Genomic DNA, 20518 nt, shown 5'->3' with positions numbered 1-20518 from the left:
AGGAGAAAAGGTTTGGAGCAGAATTGCTGGGAGCTGCTTAGCCTATTTCAGAGCAAAGCCACTGACTTTGTATACTTTAGGCAGCTCCTAGGCAAAACTGCAGGACTTAGCCCTCTAAGCTGCAGTGGCAATAATTCTTGGAAAAGGACTCCTAGAGACAAGCTGGAAGGACCAATTTTCATATCTTACTTTGCTCTGCTCGTGTCAAAATGAGATCTTAACACATTTGAGGGATGGTCACATATACTGATCCACCTTGCTGCAACCAATCTCTTCTCAATGAACCCAAAGTTTTTGTGTCTTTATCTGCAAGTCTCCAAAAGTACTAGATGCCATGCCATTTTATCAGTGTTTTAGTAAGAAGCAAAACTCTGTTTATTTTGTCTTCCACTTTTAAACAAATATAGCACTTGACCTAAAATCAAGTGCCTCCTTAGATTTTCCTTGGTATGTTCTCAAAGGAATATCTAGAGAAAACAGAGTTCTACACATCAGAACAGACTGTTCTACAGCATCTCATCGAATGACTGTCAGAAAAAAAAACTCCTTGTCTCACCTCAGAAGAGACTGTCAAGCCATGAAGATGTGCTATTTCCCCCAGTCTTACTGTTCCTGTCCCAAACTCTTTCTCAAGAAGTGTTTACATTGAAAATGCTTGAGAATCGGGAGAATTTACCAAGAGAGACACTCAGCACATGCCCTGTTTCCTGTATTATTCCCTGGCAAATTGCTACAGACTACTGTAGAAAAGCCAATATCAGACACACACAGAAGTCACATTATGTGTCACACAAGGGAGATGTAAATAAACTGCAGAGAATTCAGAAAAAGTGCAGCAGAGTTGTTGCAAAAATTCAGAGCTCCTGGCTTTGATATGAGTTTCAGCGAACGGCAGAGTGTATCTTTGAGAAGGGCAACCCAGGGAGAGAGGATAATGCTTAGTATATAGTGCATTCAAGAGGAACTGAAGGGGAACAAAGGCATGGCCGACAGTGTACCCATGTGCTGCAGACAGGCAATTACTCTATAAATCACAGTTAAAGGAGACCTCTGCTATCTGGCACCCACCACAGTCCTTCACCTCTCTGAGTGTAGGCTGCTGTGATCACAGGCAAAGACAGACATTTGGCAGGGCAAAAACTGGTAAGTACTGAGACAGATAGGTCAGCATCAACGCTAACCCCCCAAGACCACAGGTCCTGAAAGAGGACCTGAAAGAGTAGGGGCATCTCTGTAGACTGAAAGTAACTTGAGGGGACAAGTTCTCAAACTGATGCAGATTTGATGATGGGATATCTGACCTGAGGGGGCTGGCCACAAGGGCACGATGAGCTGTTCTTGAGAAGCACAGACTAAACCACTTATCATGATGGTTTCATTGCAAGGAGCAGTCATGCACTATTAGTGCTGAAAGATTTCCCAGTCCTAACGGCTAGGATTTTAAGAATCTATTTAACTTTGATAGTCTATAGCCCATCACTGGAAGTCTGCTTAAAGGTGTGATTGCTCTTCTTTGTATTGGAATTGCTGACAGATCCTTAACTATTATGGCGCTTACCAGCAGTAACCCATTTAAATAGAAAGAGGAGAGCATAAATGGCTTGTACTGTTTGAATTTGATTTAGCCATCAGCAGAAAAAAGTTCCATGTATAGATCCTTGCAACACTATCCAGTCCATGAGTTTTCTGTGCTCTTTGTATACCAATATACTATAAAGTTAGAAAATGCATTATCCTGGGGGAAGGATGCTACGATGAAGGGAATTTGGGTGCTGGTTGTTTTTGAACTGCAATATGTGGCATTGTAATTCCGTGTCAGTGATTTAAATGCTCTGATAGAGTTGGTGACAGCTTAAATGGCTCCAGCCCCCAGCCTTCCCTCACCCCTCCTCCCTGCCTGCAGTACCTCTCTCTTATGGATGGAAGGCTGACAAGTTCTGTGCAGGAACAAAGAGGAGTAGGAGAGTAGGTGGAGAGACCAGTAATTGTTTAGGGTGGGTTTTTTCTACTCTTGTTTAAAAATATGAGCAAATATGGAGACATTCCACCTTCGTTTTTTCATGCTGAAATGCAACTAGCTGTGAATGCCAAAAGAGGCTGGTTGCAAGGCCATGTACCCCGTTGCCCCTGCCCTCCAAGTGGGAGGAATGGAGAGAAAGGAGAGAGAGAGAAGGCGAGTAGCCCTTCAGGCTGCTTTCGTCATCCTGTGCCAGCTCTGCAGTGACAGGCTTCTGACAGGCGACAGTCGTTCCTCTAAATCAATCATCTGCATTCTGGTTCCTTATTCCCCTCCCACCTCCTGCCAGTACACAGCAGTGCCCAGCACACTGTGTGACAAGAGACCTTCAGGGGCTGCCTTTCCCCTGCTGTGTTACTGCAGGTTAGCCAGGGGTGCTGCTCTGCCTGCTTGTTCAGAGCCACTCAAAGCCATGTGATGGCTTCTACCTGAATCCTTAGCAAGGTTGAACACAAAGTGGGCAACTGCAAATGCAGCTGATGAAACTGATCATTGTTTCTCTTTAGATTCTTACAACAAAGGCTGTCACTCAAATCCAGAGGGGCAAGAAGACAAGCCAAGGCTGGAAAAATACAGATATGCACTGTGCAGGACTGAATCCCACTGGGAAATAAGGTATCAGAGCATCATTGCCACCCCTATTAATAATATCAGTGACTTCAGGTACAACCTCAACAACTCTGGAATGGTCTAAAAATACAGTGTGATGGATGGTGCAGTACCACACTCCTGATTTACATTTGTTAGAAGCAAACAACCACAGCTCACAGAGAGTAAATATGTGATGCTGTCATCCCTAAGTGGTGGGGATAAAAAATGTATTACCCTGTTCTTTATCTTGTACCCTGCCTCTATTTACACTTTCTCTCTGTCATGCATGCTGATATGGATATAATGGAAATGGAAGGGGTATGGAAAGGGTATCCATCAGAGAGAGGGAAAGTCAGTGACTCAGGTTAATCTTGTATCTTGAAAAAGTCAGTAGTAGGTGCATATACTTTGAATATCAGCACTTCATGAGGTCATTCCTAGCACAAGGTAGATACTCAACTTCTTTGTATTAGACAGGTAGTTACATGGGTACTGGATGAAAAAAAAAAAAAAAGCCTTCTCTAAGACAAAGGTAGGAGACATTCATGAGTCTGGCAGTATTTGCAGTACAAGATTTCCAAAGCAAAGATCCATCGCATCCCACTTCAGCTACTGAAATTCAGCATCTGTGATGGACATCTTATCATTCTAGGCCCTCTCTGCAGTAAGGGGAGAAAGAAACACATCCAGAGTGGAAAGCAGATCTTCAATAGCCTCTGGCTTTCCACAGAGCATACATACAAAGAACCTAGGACAAGCACATGCTAGCTGAAGCATCTCAGTAAGTGCCTAACTTCAAGTGGGATGACTCGAGTGATTTCACTTTGCAGGCTGCCCTCTCTGGCACTTCTGACAAGCAGATTCTGCCCTCTGGTAGGGCAACTGCTGTTGTCTGTCTCTGAATGGGAAAGAGGAGTAGGTTGGGATTTTGTGCCTTTAGTGGAGGGACAGCAGCGACTGTCAGTGGAGGGAGGAAGAGCTCACAAACTCAAGACAATGAATAATATGGTCAGGGACACTCTTAGCAGAGGGTCATGTGGGGAGATGGAAGAAGGGGAGCACACAGCTGAGGGCTGCCTGGGCTGCCTGAATGGATTAGGATTACTAACTGCTGCAGACTGAGAGTGTGGCACCTGGACTCTGACCAACCTTTGCCCAGCCATAGCTCTGGGGCAAGAAGAGCTGTACAGAAAAAAGCTCTGCCAAACCACCTTAATGAAAAGACTGAAATTAGTGACACTCCCAGCTGCTTGTTTAAAATGACAATGTTTTTATTAGGGCTAAAATAGAATGGGAAAGAGAAGGAGTGTTGTGTAAAGTGTGTGCTGGCCTTTGTGCCTGCTGCTGGGGGTGTGATCAAGAACACCAGCTGGCAGCTCTTTGGTTAAGAAAAAAAAATAATACAGTCCTGGAGATTGCAATGTGAACAAGAGCAAGCAGAGCACTCAGCACAGGAAAAACAGCTGGCGAGGGACCCAGGCTGTGAAGGCACAAATTGCAGTCAAAGCCAATAAGAATTTCCTTCTAATGCACAGGAAGTTCTCCCCATCACTCCAGCTTCCCCACACACTCCTTGGCCTTCCACTACCCTGCTTCAGTAGTGCAAATGCAGATATCTGGGGATTGAAAATCTTGGGAGAGAAGCTGCCCATACTCTTTGGCGTGGAATACAACCATGGGGTGAGAAATGGAGAGTGAGCTCTGCCACACACTGCAGGTTTGCACATTTGGTGGTTCGTGCAAGGTTTAGGATTTGGCAAGCAGTATCCTGTGAAAGCAGCTCATAGACCAGAAAAATACGTGTGGTCCTGTCCTGCACATTGCAGACCTCCACTGCAATGGCAGCCTCAGGCTCCATCCAGGTCTGCAAAGGTATTCCACACATTCCAGTTGCCATTTCTGTCCTGCAATCTGATGCAATTTAGCTGATTTCACTCAGTTCTGCCCTGAAGCTTCCCACTTTTCAGTTCTGCACCACAGAGATGATGTAAATCCAGTTCTTCCCTGCAACACCCTCAAGTGTTCTAGAAGTCATTTTATTTTGATCAAAGTCAGTCAGCTGTGGCCAAACTCTGTTGTGTGTTGTTTGCAGTACACCTGTACTGATGCATTTGCAGCATATTTATCACTAGCTTTTCCTCCCTTTGATTTGAGATACTAATTAAACCTATTTTTATTGAGATTGAGGGCATTCAAAGCCTAAAGATCATCTTTGTTTCCTAAAGCCAACAAGGTGAGACAGAAGCAGGCTCTAGAAAGAGTTCATTAGCTTGGGAAGGAGCCCCTTCTCTGACACTGACCTACTCTATGACTTTGAGCATCTTACTTTACCATGCGTGACAAATAGCAATTAAGTTGCTGCATACTCCACTAAGAAGTTGTTAGCATACACAGTGATGAGAAATGAAATGCAAGAACTCTGGAAAAATATGCTGGGAGGTCAGATCTGAGCTAGAGTGCTTACATGTATCTTTAACTGAGTGATAACACAGACTTTGAAAGAAAAAAAGGTGAGTTTAAAAAAACGAAATAAAAAAATAATTGTGCAGCCTTTAGCTCTAGATAATGGCAGTGTGAGAAGTGGGATAATTAAATGATTGATATGATTTCAGAAAGAAAACGCAGTTTTTCTGGGCATGCACAAGGTTATCTGTGTCATTTAATTAACCTGCATGCAGGAGAGGAATTCTCTGTTGTTATCTCCTGATCCCAGTCCTGTGATGTCTGCTGGGTGTTATTTTTTGTTTTTGTTTTCTAAGCTAGGTTGTGGTTTGTTGGTTTTTTCCCCTAGGGATCAGAAAGAGCTGAAGAGATTGCCACAAAACAGAAAGGAAATATCTTTTAAAGATTCTTTAGAATGGTACTAACAGGGGAATGCTTTATATCAGTTGTCTTGTGTGGTATACTGATGAGGTTTCTGCCTCAATTCCTTTCCTGTTGTGGGGAAACAATGTCATTTTGCTAGATCAGCAGTGCTGGTAAGGGGGAAGAGCAATCAGGGCACTGCTACCTCATCCCCATGAGGGGGTCAGTGAGCACTGGCCCCCTGTGAGGTTCCTCTATCACCACCAATCTGCTTCAGCCATTGGCTCCCTCCCTTCAGCTCCCTGGCTTCAGCCCTCTCCTACCGAGCTCCACACTCTGCAGCCCTTCCTTTCCTAGTGTTCAGGCACTAGTCCTGAACAGGGACCTGCATATCTCTCTGCAAGTGAGCTCCACTCTTCCCTGCAGGCTGCACCTCCATTTTACAGCTGCCACTCTATCAGGCTTTAGTTTTATTTGTTCTTGACTCCCAATATGCAGCTGGAACTGTGCCTATTTACAGAGGGAAGTATGGGAGTCTCTGGGGAGAGAAGCAGACAAGCAGGAAGCTGAGGAAAGGACTCTAACGTTTGGGTCTGGGACAGTGGCCAAGGCACTTGTCTTCCAGTGAAGTTTGTCAAAATTCAGAACAGTCCCAGCCAAACCAGCAGAGCTTCTTTGCTGTCGTCCTTGGCAGAGATGCCAATGAACACCTCAGCCATGAAGGCTCAGCTTCCTTCTGTCTCCCCTGCACATGATGGAGGCTTAGCTGAAGATGGCACTGGGTGACATAAACCCATCCCTACAGTAATTGCTCTGTCCAAAACACTGATCAGTCCCTATGCTGGCATACAAGAAACACAGGGAGCCCAAGGATTGCTGCAGGAGTGGAAGAGTGAAGTGCTTTCAAATTTGGTCTTTCTAAAACACATCCCAAGCCATGTATGCTACAAGCCAGTACTTCTCTTGAAGATGTCAAGTAACAAGAGAGCAATGAGTCTATATATAGTAGATAGGCATCTACAGGGGGAAAGGGAGTAAAAGAAAGAGAGAAGACAGACAGAGAGATGTGTGCTGTAGAAATGTTTCTTAGAAGATTTTTATAGTGTTCCTCTATCTTTGTCAGGAAAAACAGGAATATATCTGAAAGCTCAAATATAAAAGACTCCCTTTTGAGCTTAAAATTCATCTCTATACCTTCCTGTTATGTGTCTACATACAGACTGAATGTCATTGTGTATTTTTAAACCATCTAACATTGGTGCATCAGCCCTCTAAGCAAGCCACTAAAAACAAAGTTTGCTTCTGCAAGACCTCATTTGCAGTAAAGGGAACTGGAGATCTGTTTAAAAGAAGTGATCCCTCCAATCTGATCTGAATACTAAGGAGTTCTGCAGAGAGAAGTGGCAGGGCACAGGGCTGTCCAGCTCTTGTCTGTGAACTCCTGTTCTCATTTTGAGATTTTTGCAGTTTCTAAACTTGCTGATATTTGCTTTGTGACAACACAGCAGCAGCGATGCAATTCTATGGGACATGGTCATCGAGGCTTTGAGGAACAGCAATATCAGAAGCAGGTTTTGATGTTTAAAAATTTAAATTTGATGCTATATCATACACATTCATATCTCCACAGATCAGTTTTTGTGGTAAATGGGGCCACCCCCATCCACTGCCCTGGATTCTGTATCTACAAGAAGAATGTTTTTTTTCCTAGAAAGGCTGATGAACTTATTAGAAGGGAAACAGCCATGAAGTGATTTTTGCAAGGGCACAGCAAACCAGAAGCAGAGATGGAGTTAAAATTCAAGCTTCCTGAGTCCCAGTCCCATCCATTAGAACATATTGCCTGTAATCTAAGTGTAGTGCAAACAGCCAATTGATAAGCTTTTTACAACAGGGATGGCAAAGTGGAAACTATAATTTCCTGGATATGCTGCTTTGTGACCAGGAGAGGATGCTGTTGTAATTTTTTTTTTTTTTTTTAACTGGAGAAGAAGAAATAGTAGATTGTCTCCCCTTGAATAACAAAATAGTAGAAGAGGACAAATTATATGTGCAAGCTCTGTCCACAAACCCCACACAGTATTTGACCTCCTGGCCCCTTTCCTGCATCCATGAGAAGCAGAGGACCTGCGTGGGAGGCACAGTGAGAGGCAGGGACAGGAGTGCAGCCAGAAGTGAGCAGGGTATGTCATGATGGGGACTCATCATAACTGCCAGCACTGACTTTGTCCTACTGGGTCAGGCTCCTGATGGGGAATGGAGTGAGCCTGAGCAGTGGTGACTTTGCTGTAGCAGGTCTGATGTCGATATTGGAGAAAGTCCTATGTAACTATGTAGGAAAGGTCCCTGTGGAGCCTCCCCAGTCCTGGCAGCCCTGCCTAGAGACCAGTGGTTCCTATTCTTTCTCCTTTGAAAAAGGTGCAGAAGGACTGTCCTAAGGCAGGAAATGACAGACCAAGGTCAAGTACTCTGCAGAGCCAAGATGAGACAATGGGATTATTCTGAAAATTCATTTAAGAATACAACTTGTGGATATTCTAGGAGTGACATCTTCAGATAAAATCATTATCTGCCCTGGAGAACAGCAGTCAGGAAAAGGATTATCAAGGAAGTATATATGAGCTACATAGGCACATTTCACTGCCATGAGATCTCAGTTTCCAGTTCACATGTTCCCAAAGGCTATTTATTCTTTATAAAAGAATACTTAGTCAAAAATGGAAGCCTGCAGAAGGGAAGAAAAATTACAGATACAATCAGCTATCTCTTCTGCAGTTGCTTGCATTTACTATAATAAACAAAGTCCTGAATGTTAAGGGATGGGAGGACCCCATCCTCCAGCAGCACTGGGAAAAAATTTTACCTAAGAGGTAATTTCAGCAGAATTCTGGTAAAAGAGGTGCCCCATCAGCACATCCCAAAAGCAGCACAACCCCTTGCTCTGTTTTCTATTCTAAGACCTCATTGAAGAATTTCAACAATTTGGCAGACCTGCCACAGAGCACAAAGGTGTTGTGCTGCAAATGTAGGAGATGCAGGTTCAGTGACTGCAGCACATGAGAAGGTCAAATGAGTGACACACACAATGTGTGTGCCCTGACATTTGTGAAGTGCAGTGTTTTAGAGAAACAAAAGGCATACAAGTTTAGCCTAGAGAACTCCTAGAGAACTCTAGGCTCAGGCTGAAGCACCCACTGTACAGTGCTCTAACAGGAAAGGCTAGAGGCTTGTTGCTTCCCAGCATACTTTCTGAGTCACTGAAATGCTAAAATAAGAAAGAAACAGAAAAATATTTTGCACAGACTTAGAAATGTCTATTACCTCTCCATGACCCAGTTCTATCCCTGCTCTTTCCATTTCCTTCTATGGCATGCCCATGACATGGGTTTCAGTGCCATGGGCAAGCTGAAGGAGCCTGAAACCCCCTCCCTCCAACCACCAGCATTCACTCTCAAGCCTGCATAGTCAGCAATGTTAAGAAAGCAGCTACAGGAGGGCATGTGACAACAAAACAAAGTTAATTTGCTGCAATATGGTATTTAACCAGGAGAAAATAACAGAGCAGTGCCCTAGCTACCCACAACCCTCTGCACTTGACAGCAGTGACAGTGTCAGCTTCCATCTGCTGGTGTTACAGTGACACTTGCCATGCTAAACACTGATTAGAATTAAAATGGAAATGACATCTATGTGCATTACTCTGCTATTAATCTTGATGCCCTACGTTTTATGTTGACAGTGGGCTTTTGTGGGGGGAGCCTAAAAAGACACAGGGTTGTGGAGCTGGGGTTTTTTTGTAGTTGTTATTAAAGAAGCAAATGTGATTCTGAACATGAGCATAACACAGTGAATTACAGGCTCTTGGTATCTCTGAAAGAAGATAAGATCTTTATATTGCCACTTGTTAGACAGCAAGTCCAGTTTTAGAAAATACATGTATGACTGTGTGCACAGTAAATTTTTGCCACTAAAATGGAAATCTGACATGACATTAGCATGAGTTTATTCAAATATTTAATGCAGGTGCCTGCAAATCATGTAGCTACCTTATGCTGTTAACTGCTGTACCATAATTGTGTACACAAGTGGTGTTCACAAATGGAGCATGGTTGATTAGAAAATGAGCCCTATGAGATGAGATTCTTCCTAGCTGCAGTGGAGTGGCTGAATGGAGAAGCTCACATTTAGGGAAAGGTGTACATCACATAGAGCACTGTTCCAAGCCTGTAGAAGGGTTAATTCACATTCCATATCCTGGGATGTCTGAGGAATGCTCCAGCAATGACCCTTTTGACTGGTTTTGACAGTGCCCACCCACTAGCTTACATCTAACCCTCAAAGGCAGGCCAAGAAGCTAGAATCACAGAATAGTTTGGGTTGGAAGGGACCCTCAAGATCATCTTGTTCCAACTCCCTGCCGTGCACAGGTACACCTTCCATCAGACCAGGTTGCTCAAAGCCTCCCTAACCTGGCCTTGAACACTTCCAGTATGGGGCACCCACAACAGATCCTTTCTTCTGTGGTCTGCTTCCTTATTGAGTTGTGTTGGAAGTCCCTTTCTTTGAATAACACCATAAACATGCCTTTCAGGAGGGGCAGATACTTTAAAAGCTCAAAAATCCTTTAGTGGGGAGGTTATCTATCCTCTCCTACAGAACTGGAGCAGCCAAAATTTATCCTGCCTTAGATTAGTGCCTGTGTCTGACCTGTCTCTTCAAGTCAAGTATCCTTGGTCCTCCCACAGAACCACAGAATGGGGAATGGAAAATGTTTAAATTATTTTTGATTTTCCTGAAATTACCATGTCTTCCAGTTCTTACATTGCTGATTAAAATTTTTCTTAAAAAAAAAACCAAAACCAACAAAACAGACTGCAAGGCAGTTCAGGCTAAAACTAAAATAAAATCCAGCCACTTTGGGCTGAAGTTTTGCTTACACAGCAAAAGGCAGTAACAAATCTGGTGCATGACAACTCCATAAGGGAGAAATACAACTGTAAGGGCTGTGTGCTGTGCTCGCCTAGGCATGATGCCTCACAGAGCTGCCAGATCTCATGTACAGAGGCTTGATGGGCCAGATCCATCAGGCTCCATCAGTGTATCCTGGCTAACTCACATCCTGATAGCTCTGCTGTGCTCCGTGAGGAAGTGGTGACATAGCTACAAGAATCAGAGCCATTCTCCAAGCCACCTGCTTGGCCTTGCCAGCAAATCAGATTTGGGAAAAGACGTGCTTCACTTTCCCTGTTGCTGTACCTGCCGTATGAAAAATTAGGTGCTCAGGTTTAAGAGCTCACATAATGCTATTTGCCAAATCATGGCTGAATTCCAGATTCAAATCTATAAAAACCACCGTTCTATCAAAATTTCTAGCACCTACCTTAATTCTGTCCCAAGCCCCTGGCTTCTCTTCCTTTTACAGAACATTCCCACCCAGGCTCCAGGCATGATGGATAGCTTCTCTCTCCCTTATCTTATCCCTACAACACTAAGGCATGAGGAGGGGCTTGGAGGGGAGGGAAGAAGATGCCTGTAGTGCCTGTAAAGTTGAAGATAACATTTAAGCTTTGTTACACCAATGAGGCTGCGTTAAGCTCCCACGACCTTGAGCGAGAGCTGCAGCTTGGGTTCCTCTCCTAAAGACTTTAATAAAGTGAAAAATTGTTTCAATACAAAATGTGATATTGGGACATTGTTCGTGCATATATTGAGCTTAAGTCAAATATTCTGTGTCCTCAAATCCGACTGATTAATAATTAGAACGAGAAATTCTGTCTTTACTCTAATGTGTTTAGGAAAACTGATGGATTTAATTTTTTTTATCAGCCAAAAGTAAGAAAAATATAATCTTTCTTAAAGTATCTAATACAACAATGCAGAATAATTAGTTTCTATGAAAACAGGCATAATGGTACTGAATAATAAGTCACTTTCTGTTTTGTATCTGTCTGTCTGATGGAGGAGAGATTTACTATACAGTGTAGTGCATGATGCTCTAGGAAATACCAGGCAATAGAAGAAATCTATGAGGGGATAAAGTATTTCCAGCTGTGCATTATAAAGGAGCATTTCATCTTGTGACAAAGCCTCAGGGATAGGTCCAAATAATTATCAGGCAAAAGGCAGCTTCTTGTAGGATGCCAGCTTGCCAAAATATGTTGGCCCCTAAAACTCTGATTGTGCATCTTCCATGACCATTTACTTCAGTGGAGCTGTGCACTTCCAGAGAGTTTTCCTTTACCCTTTTCTTCCATCTCTTTTGGTGTCTTAGAGGCACTAATGCTGAAAGGTTCCAGGCCCTTCTCACTGGGCAGTGCAATCCACATTCTGTAGCTGGACAAGCCAAGGTACAGGGAGATATACTGGCACAGCCAAGGCCACACAACAGGCAGTGAGATGCCTGAGCCTGGATCAGAATCAACTTCACTGCCAGCAGGCTTAACCCAAAGCTCTCTTAATTGAATTGCAAGGAATAGCTCAAATCTCAGGAGGAAGTTGGATTGCCCAGCTGCTATAGGTCTATTTTACTTCTTCTAAATCATAGTTTTTCTTAATTTTCTTCTAGGAAAGGAACCAAAATGAAAGAACATATCCAGGCAGCCATATCTGCAGGTTGTCCTTCCCTCCCTTTGTAGATAACTATCTGTTCTGCTGTCTCTTGAGCAAAGTGGAACTCCTTGAAGAGGCAGCCAAGCAGGCTGAGGGATCAGTCACTGCTGAAGGTACAAGCCTGGAACTTCAGAGTCCCAGATCCAACTCCCTCCTCTGCCACTGCCTGTGTGTACTTTGGTACAAGTCATCTGATCTCTCTGAGCTTCAGTCCTCCTTGTGTTAAATGAAACAGCAAAACTCTTCTGCCAAATGAAGTATTATGAAAATAAGTATGATAAACAATGCAAGCACTTAGATATACAAACCTACATTGATGTGTTCTAGCTTAAGCACCTTAGACAGACTAATAAAGGCTTTATGGAGCACCTGATGAAATCAATAAATTGATGTCTGTGAATTTCAGCAGGCAGTGGTTAACCCGCTGTGAGAGAACAGGTGGTGTCTTCATTGCCTGTATAGCCAATAAATGTTTGCTGTTAGACTCATCCCTTGCACTTTGCTCTTCCCAACACGCAATTTTAAAATGTAGGAAAGCTCTCAATCACTGGCAGCTTTGAGGCTAGCTATATCAAGAAGGTAAAATAAGATACAAGCAGCAAGTAGAGGAAATACAATACCAAGCTGGGACAAGGAGGTTTGAGTTCAGGTTTCAGCTCATTCACAGATTGCCTGCATAATCTTTGACAAGACATTTAGTTTCAGTATGCACTAGCTACTCATCTGCAAACTGAGGATGAATAATCATTCCCTTGCCCTTGCTTTCTATTTAAAGTGTAAGCTCTTGGGGCTGAGGTTTCCACTTATTGTTGACAACTCTATATCAGCCATGAAATGTTTCTCTAAATTGCAGAAAAACTATTACAGATACAGAGTATCTCTACTGTTTGTAAACAGTCTAGACTGGGTCTGGAATAGCCATGCACACTGAGCACAGCCAATAATCTCCAGCAGACCCTGACACAGACATAGCAGCTGAAGCAGAGTGCTATATTAAGAAAGCAAGATCACTTCAGCAATAGATTGTCCCTGCATATTTGCATAGAGCTGTGCCCTGCTAAATGGGATCCCCTGGAAACAGATGTACTTGAGAGGTCACTGAGTGCAGCAGTGCTGGAGCAGCTCTGTGAAAGTCAGCTCATATCCAGAAGCAATGGTGTTATTAAGTAATTTCAAATGTCTGGAGCACTCTAGCCCTCTCTTACTCCCAATGAAGGAGATGTGATTCCATGTATGTAGAGTGTGAGGACTGAACCCCAACCAGAATGTTCAGGAAATGTCAAAGTAAAGGTAACAGTGACTATAGAGAAACTCCCACAGACAGGGTTAATCTCAGTCTGATGACAGTATTGAGATGCGCATCATTCAAATATTCTATTCTCACCTTCTTTCTGTCTCCCAGAGGCTCTTCCAGATCCCTATTCTCTGACAGGAAGAGGAAGCAGAGCTCAAGGAACATTTGCTAAAGACCATATAGAACTAAGGAGCCACAACTGCACTATATCAGCCCATCTATTTCCCAAGGAGGGGCTGCGTGAAGAGAAAGTAGGTGAAGGTTGAAACACATCCTGTATAGGCATAGGGTTGGTTGTGACATGCCATTCCTATTCCTCCAGCACAAGAGATACCAGAACAAAGAAATGGCTTCTGTGAGTGGGTTTAATTTTTTAACAAGTTACTATGTGGCTATTGTTTCAAATTTTGGGTGTTTATCTTTGCAAAGTCTGTTGCAAACACTGTAATTTTCCAGCAGCCAGGTACATTGAAGACAAAAGTACTAATAATGTGACATCATTACTTTTGTTCCATAGCAACATCCCCCCCACCCCTTACACAACAGGTTATAAGTCTGTAAAACTCCGCATTTTACAGCACTATAAAACTCCTCCAGCTGTTATAAATATATCGTTTTAAGCACTTGCATTTGAAAAAATGAAACAGAAAAATACCACTGAAAAGTTCAATGCTTTTTCTTCTCTGCATTCAATTGTATTAACTTTTTCCCTGCTGGTCTTCCAGACCCACTGCTGGGCTGGCAGATTTCCATGGAAACCAGAGAACGCTCAAGATTCACACAGGCTGTTTGCTGGTACAAAGCAACTATTTTGCTGTGAGAGATGTCCAGTGGGGATGGACCTTTAATAAAAGGATACATCTAGCTTGTTTGCCAACATGATGTGTACATGCCATGTAATCAGATCCGGGGCCATGGCAATGGACCTGTAGAAGTGAATTCATCATGATACTGTAAGATGGGACAATAGTCATGGGTAGAGTTGCTTCCCATCTGCAGAGAAAGGAACTGGTGCTGTGGCTATTTGCTATAACTCCACTTTATGCCCCAACAAAGTTCTCAGCAAAGCACTTAATCCCACCAAAATCTTTAATTTTATCAGTTGTTAGGTGGGACAAATCTTCACCACACGTGTAGCTGTAGGTTGGACATGCCTTCACTGAAGCAGGGGAAGAGGCAGAGACTACAGTGGCACAGGTCCAATTCGTACCTAAGGAGTGCACAGGCACTACGAGGGCAGGGAGTTGGGACTGCCTCATCACTTGGCAATCCGCTTGTTTTCAGTGATGCTAGTGTTCAAAGCTTGCTCTTTTGTTTCTTTTTTGGTATGTTGGTTCAGCAGTGTCTATAAAATGATTAATTAAATATGCACTATTTGAAACTACAACAGAAGTTTTGCCACCAACTGAAATTTGGGAAAGACACTTCAAGTCTGAGAAGCACCCATGGAGTCTCTTTTAGGAATCCAAAGAGAGGCAAACCTCAGCCTGAACTTGTGTATTCTGTGGAAACAGAAACTACTGTAGTCCTCAATCACCTGTACCTCCCATAGTGAAGAGATAGTGAAGAATATTGACTTCTTGTTGCTTCGGCTTTAATTGAAACACTCCAGAGCAGGGTCTGGCGCTCACTCTGTACAGTGATAGGTGTTCTCAGAGCCATAATTCTACTAAAAGTGTAAAGCTGTTTCTTGAACAGAAGTAAAACCAGTATTAACTAATTGCAGGTGAGTTCTACCTCAGGCATGCTCTAAGATGGGAGCCTTATTTTACTGGGCTGTGGATTTTGCCATCACAAATGAGGCTTCAGATTTTTTCCTTTTTATACATGCTACTATTATTTATATTTTCCTTGCCAGTGCTTGAAGCCATCATGACAGTGTATTGGGTAATGACAGGATAATTGTTTGTTTTATTGATCATTATAAACCCTTCAGCATCTCTACATGATTTATAGCATTTTAAATACTCTCTCCTTTCCTCTCCATTCCCCTGCCATCAGGGCAGCTAAGTGGATCAAAAGCCCACTGGCTACAAGCAATCCAATTAACAATGACAAAAGAAAGAAAAAACTTTGGAAATAAATGAGTCCTTACACCATTTCTTTGATGGTTCCCTATTGATCCTTTCACATTGAAAAATGTGAAGCAGTTAGAATTGTGAAGAAAGGAAAGTACAGGGAAGGGAGGGAGGGAGGGAGGGAGGGAGGAAGGGAGGAAGGGAGGAAGGGAGGAAGGAAGGAAGGAAGGAAGGAAGGAAGGAAGGAAGGAAGGAAGGAAGGAAGGAAGGAAGGAAGGAAGGAAGGAAGGAAGGAAGGAAGGAAGGAAGGAAGGAAGGAAGGAAGGAAGGAAGGAAGGAAGGAAGGAAGGAAGGAAGGAAGGAAGGAAGGAAGGAAGGAAGGAAGGAAGGAAGGAAGGAAGGAAGGAAGGAAGGAAGGAAGGAAGGAAGGAAGGAAGGAAGGAAGGAAGGAAGGAAGGAAGGAAGGAAGGAAGGAAGGAAGGAAGGAAGGAAGGAAGGAAGGAAGGAAGGAAGGAAGGAAGGAAGGAAGGAAGGAAGGAAGGAAGGAAGGAAGGAAGGAAGGAAGGAAGGAAGGAAGGAAGGAAGGAAGGAAGGAAGGAAGGAAGGAAGGAAGGAAGGAAGGAAGGAAGGAAGGAAGGAAGGAAGGAAGGAAGGAAGGAAGGAAGGAAGGAAGGAAGGAAGGAAGGAAGGAAGGAAGGAAGGAAGGAAGGAAGGAAGGAAAGAAGGAAGGAAGGAAGGAAGGAAGGGCTGCTAATGGCTACTCACATACCAGAATGTCAGTGTTCCATTGCTGGGTCAGGACTACAGGCAGCTCAGGTTGTTGGTGCTTAGCCCACAGTCCAACAACTCTGGACAATATTCCCTGGAAGATTCATCAGAGCATCAGATGGAGGTGCAGCTCATTGTCACAGCAGCCCACTGAGACACTGCCACCATGTCCTGTGAAAGAGAGAAGCTGAGACCAATCCTTCCAAGTGTATTTTCATCCAGCTGTTCATTTCCTGCCATGTGCACTGGGATATTTTTATTTGTGCTTGCAGCAGAAATGTATATCTGAGACACTTCAGCTACAGTTTACCCAATGGCCACTTACTCAACCACCAAATAACCCTTCCAAATTCTTACTCACACAGTGTCACCCCATTCCTCCAAAAAAAATCATCAGGCACCATTATAAAGACAGAACAGTACTGATACCAAGAATTTCCATGCATTTATACCTGAAATTACAGCAATTTTCTCTGTAGAACCAGAGTTTTCAGCTGCAAGATCTAAGTAGATGTCAGCATGTCATAAGCACCCTGCTATTCACATACTGCTAAACAGTACGAAGCATCCCAGCAGATGAGAAGGGGAACACAGTAGAGAACAGGCATATAATCGCTGGAATAGGTGGTGCTTACCTGATTTCTACTTGGAAATACCTGAAGAGACAGGAATTAGCTCATTTACCTACTTGAAAAGTCACAAGAGTGTTTTGGGACTGTTGAGGAAACCACTAAAAAATTAAGAGGGTGCTGGAAGAGGTCCCTTACCCACTCCAAATTTATAAGGAGACACTCACTGGAATTTTTATCTGCCCTTTCAGCAAGTTCATCAGGAGAGAACAGAGGAGGGGAAGGGAGGTAAGTTGCCCCTTGGCCATCTTTGCAGGTTACTGAACCAGTAGGTAGAAATCCAGTAATGCAGAAGAGTCAGGCAGGGGAGAAGTCCTTGGAAGAGCCCTTTATCCACCTGATGTTGAAAAGTGAATGATGGAGTTGGGGCACTCCTGAGCTCATTCCTCTCTGCAGGTATGACTACACTGCAATCAGGAATGTGATTGCAGCACATACTGGCATCCTTCAGCTACTTCAGATTTAGAGGGCTATGCTTTATCCTGTGCAACATCTCTTTATCTATTAAAGACAGGAGCCCCTGTGAAAAGCCAGAATTGTGCCCCCATTTTTACTGCCATCTGATTGAACACCTAGACAGCACTGTCAGAAGACAGGGAAGGAATTCTGGATGGAGCCCATATATTCAAAGCATACATTGAAATTCTAAAAATAAAACCTTATCATCATGCTCATTTGGCCCTCCAGGACTGGTCATCCTGGCCTGCTGTATATATACATAGACACTGGCTCATTTTGAAAATAGCTCACAGCTCCCAATCACCCTCATATTAAGGCTGAACATCTCTTCACATGGGTTTACCTGACAGCTCTGAGTGAAACACCTATTCCTCTCTAGTAAATGTGATCAAACTCTGTCCTGATTTTTCATGTTCCTTTACATTCAAAATCAACTTTTCTCTTCCTCAAGGTTTACTTTTTCCTACGAGACACAGGCATGACATAATCAAGAAATCCAAACTCTAGGTGCCTGATAGAAGATTTTCTCTGAAATACAGAACTACTTTATAGCAATCAATAAAGCACTAGAATAAACCCATGCCTTCAGTGGAAATTCCTCCAGCTAAAATTGAGCTTAGCATCAGCTAAGGTACTATCACTGGAGGACTTAACAGTACTCATCAGAGAAGAAACTGTTCTGTTACCATTGCACCAATTGCTCTTGTCTCTGGTTGCCTTTGAAAACTCCAGTCTGGTAAGTATTCCCTGTTCACTGTCTGTTGTCATCACCTTACCCAGGAAGAGAAAGGACAACATATGGTTTGGAAATCTTACAGAACAGGCGTATCTGCAAAATCTGCCTGTTGAGTACATGTAACACTTCCCAGCAAAGTGAGCTGATGCCATCAAATGGGAATAAGCTTTGGAGGAGAGGGTCTCAAGCATAGAAGACTTCTCCAGTTCATTCTCTTGGGCTCCATAGAAGAATAGCAGAGTCATAAGGAAGTCTCCGGAAACAGCACAAATCAAATGCTGTTGGTTCAAATTCAGTGGAAGGGAAATTTCAGTCCCTTGAATGGTTTCATAATGCATCAGGGCACATCACAAGCGAAGGAAACAGTCTAGCAGAATTGCATTAATTTTCATGAACCCAGCAGCCCTGGAAAATCATGAAAACTGCAACATAATGAAAGCCTGGAAGGGAAAAACCTGCCCTCTTCTTCACTGCTGGAGAATCTGAATGCAGATTCTCAGAGAGCCTGAGAATCCACAGCAGGAATAAAAATTAACCCTTTGGTTCATGGGCCTGCAGAGTTGAGGAGTCACGGTTCTCCCAGTTACTCGTCTGCCAAAAGAGATAAACTCCTGTATGAGGGCTGCCCATCTCTATGCAATTAGACCTTAGCACTCTGCATGACACAATGAACTGCTGCCAGCAGGAATTAAAGAAGACATTTTCTTCTGTCTTCACAGTATTTATCTTCTGCCCTCATTTCTCAGGCCCTGTCTCATTGATTTTAGTAGAAATGGGATGCATGTATTGGATTGATAAGGTCCTAAATAGATGAATGATGCTCCCAACAGAACAAACAAAGTTGCAGTTTTTTGCCCTTATGTGAAGTGAAAAAAATCAACCCCAAGTGCAAACCCCTGCCAGACTGTGTAAATGAGCTCATCCTTTCAGATATTCCCATTTCCTGCATTTTACTCAAAAGTTGGACCTCTGAACCCAAAAAGCAGGAATTGTCTACATATTACTACTATTGTTACTGAGCAGAAGAATAACTTAATTCTGAAAACTATCTTAAGTACTTCATGCCTACTTCATGCTACTGCATTGTGATGAGTCACACCACTGAATGTACAGGTTACATTCTGTGGGGCCACAAAGGTTCCTTGGCTTTATTCCTACCTTTGCTAGTTGTGAAGCAGACAGCAATTAGCTAACAGCAGTTGCTCTTCCAGGAGCTTTGCTGACATCATCTCCAATGCCAGGGAACAAACAAAGCTCTTTTAGCAGGATAAAAAGCACAACATGCATTGAGGTTGTTGTTGTTAAACAAAAATAACCAAGCTAATTTCAGCTCCATTTAAAAGCATGGGAAATAATCATTGCTCAGTGAATGGGAAAAGGACAAAATCAGTACAGAGAGAAATCATTTGCAGGGTCGTGAGAGACTTCTACAAGCCATGAGTACTGAAACTATTTTTAATATTACTCAACAGTGCCATTTAAATATCTAATTCCCCCTAGTACAAGGTTTTGGGAACCTTTCAATTTTAAGAATTTCTATATAGGTATATTTTTCCCATTTTCTCACCTTCATCTGTTATACCATAAACATTTACAATTAAACAAAATTATAATTTATAAAGCCTTGTTTGCCCAAGTGACTTTCCGCAGTAAATTTAGCCCCCTTGGAAGCACACTGAGAACAGCTGATAAACACTGCAGTGGGTGCTGTACAATTAGAGAGGAAGAAACATCAATGATTTAACTGGCATAGTAAAAAAATTGCAGATGTTCAACTCAAACACAGATAAATTAACAGACTTGCTCTAGTTTGTCTAAAGTGCCAATCAGGGAAAAAGGACTGAAGCCACAGTTGCTGAAGTACTGTCCCATGCCTTAACCACAAAACCATTGTTTTTGAGATTTAGATATTAATCACACTGCAATAAGCCCAGAACTACTTTATTGTCTCAGTGCAACATCCCTAGAGATACCACTGTAACCCTAAAGATAATTTTGCTCAGAATGATCGGCATCCTGCTGACCACAGCCTACCTCATTCATTTTCCTCCTGGTCATGGCATTTCCCATCTGCTGGCCTCCAGAACAGCTTTCTCAGGAGCAGAGTGCTGGGATTTCTCACTGCCCTTGCATTTCAAACAGGAATGCTTCTCACAGACAGGTACTGGCCCTGATATCCAGGTGCAAGGCAGGGCCTCTCTTGACCTCCCACCTGCCTCACAAATCCAGAGTTAGACCAGACAGAGCATGACTTTGGCCACCTGAGCTACAAGAACACCCTCAGGCAGGGCAGGGTTCACAGAGCAGCTGGGTTGTCTGCAGGTGAACCTCAGCAGACACTCCCGTGGGATCGCTGTCACATTTCCACAGGGGAAATGTGAAGCTACTCCTCAGGAGGGGTGGGCTGTCATTTCTTCCTTCAGGCAGATTCCTGCCTTACCACTCAAAGGCCCTGAAAAATACTTCCTAGCCAGGGCCCTATTCCCTTTCACACACCAAACCCACCTGAGGACATGGGGCTACCCTTACAAAGACCACACCTGGATATGCTCCCTGCCCTTCCAAAAGGGCACCCTGGCTGTGCTACTTGCC

General features: G+C 43.3%; 1 long non-coding RNA gene across 1 annotated transcript; it reads right to left on the bottom strand.

The window, feature by feature from the left end:
* Positions 1-13871: 13871 nt before the first annotated feature.
* Positions 13872-20303, bottom strand: LOC128794205 (uncharacterized). The gene is made up of 3 exons (XR_008433023.1): positions 19961-20303; positions 16104-16273; positions 13872-14242 (listed from the first exon to the last, which is right to left on the bottom strand). It is a non-coding gene; the product is annotated as an uncharacterized LOC128794205 (long non-coding RNA).
* Between the last annotated feature and the right edge of the window lie 215 nt (positions 20304-20518).

Source organism: Vidua chalybeata, chromosome 12 (genome assembly GCF_026979565.1).
Source record: "Vidua chalybeata isolate OUT-0048 chromosome 12, bVidCha1 merged haplotype, whole genome shotgun sequence".
Taxonomy (NCBI): domain Eukaryota; kingdom Metazoa; phylum Chordata; class Aves; order Passeriformes; family Viduidae; genus Vidua; species Vidua chalybeata.
The sequence above is the reverse complement of the archived record's forward strand: the minus strand, read 5'-3'. Positions and strand labels throughout refer to the sequence as shown.